The sequence below is a fragment of the Solanum pennellii genome, chromosome 8, assembly GCF_001406875.1.
Source record: "Solanum pennellii chromosome 8, SPENNV200".
In the NCBI taxonomy this organism is placed as follows: Eukaryota; Viridiplantae; Streptophyta; class Magnoliopsida; order Solanales; family Solanaceae; genus Solanum; species Solanum pennellii.
Genome location: NC_028644.1, coordinates 41,964,858 through 41,966,507, shown reverse-complemented (window position 1 = coordinate 41,966,507; position 1,650 = coordinate 41,964,858).

The following is a 1,650-nucleotide window of genomic DNA, read 5'->3' as shown; positions in this document are numbered from 1 at the left end:
ATTTATGTAATATTAGGCCATTTTCAAGCTATTATGAAAAGAAGTAAAGTTTTATTCTGTCATTCATTAAGATATTATATGGTCATTGGTGCAACTCAACATTATTTGAGGCATATTTGCATTGTTTATGTGTGCTTCTTGATTTTTTGGTCATTGACGTAATATCTAGCAATTTTGGGGTAGTAAAGAAAAGAATAATTTTTTTTGTTATTCATTATGGTATTCTAAGGTCATTCGTGCAAGTTGAATTTTTTTGTGACATGTTTAGTATTATTTTAGTTGTTTTTATTTATTTTTGAGCAATTTAGGTAATATGCGACCATTTTTGGGCGGTTACAAAAGGAAGAATATTTTTTCTATTATTCTTTACGATATTGTGAAGTCTAACACTTGGCATTGGATCGAAACGGAACAAGCAGACCGGAACGGAACGAGTTGACCGGTACCGGGATGAACTGGACAAGAATTATCGAGACGGATACTAAGTTCCGTCCCATCCCACTATATACCAAGATGGAACCAAACGAACCAGAATGAAATGTGATGGGATAAATGGGACTATACATCTAGTGATTTCAAAAAATGAGTTTTTGAATTACGAAAATAGTAATATTTTTTTATTTTTCTAAGTTTAAATTAATAATTTTTGTATTTATAATGTCATTTTTTACTTAATTTTATTTTAAAGATATTTATAAAAAAAATTGCTTATTAAGTTTTCTAGATAAGTCTAATTAAATTGTCAAAATTTAAATGTTTTGATGTTTATAAGTTATTATTTACTAATATGTTATAGTTTATAAGTTATATTGATAACTTGTAGTTTAAGTAACTTAAATATGTAATTTTTTCAAAAATTAAACAAAATTAAGGTTAAACAATTATACAAATTATCAAATATAAATTATAATTTGTAAATATATAATACATATTAATTAATAAATAATAATTAATCAGAACCAGACACGTCTAGGCCGGAACAGATACTGGTACACCAGTATCAAATTCTTGTTCCGTTCCGTTCCATGTACCGATGAGTTCTTGATAAGTATATATAAAATTCTCCAACCGAAACCTGTATTTAAAGAGAGGCAAAAATGGGAACTGTCTTGCGTTAGTTTCTGTAAATTTGTCCTCTAAACTTAAACTTCAAGAACTAAACTCTCCTTCAAACTTCTTCTTGAAAAGGGGGACAAAACTGAAGAACCCTAAGGTATTGTAGTGCTTCTATTTGAAGACAATAAAGTCCAAGAGATAAACTTAATTAATCTAAAAAATATCATGTTAAAGTAGGTGATGCACCTACTTGTCATCTACCATCTTAATTAAGTCAAGCAAGCAGCTCACTTATTTTATTCCATTTTTAAAAATATTATCCCCTTTTCTACAACTTAGTACTTAACTTTCAACTTGAAGCTCTATTACCACCATTCTATCTCTAGTTCAAACACTTCCGTCGGAGTTAACTTGCACTACACATGTTGAAACGCACAAAGCGTTACATCACCTTCCGAGCTAGTTTAAACCAACAATAATTATGTAAGAAACATGGTACCTTGCATATACTATAAGGCTATGTTAAGTATCACATGAATAGGACTAGCATACACATAATAAAGGTTGTTACGTCCTCCCCCCCCCCCCCCCCCC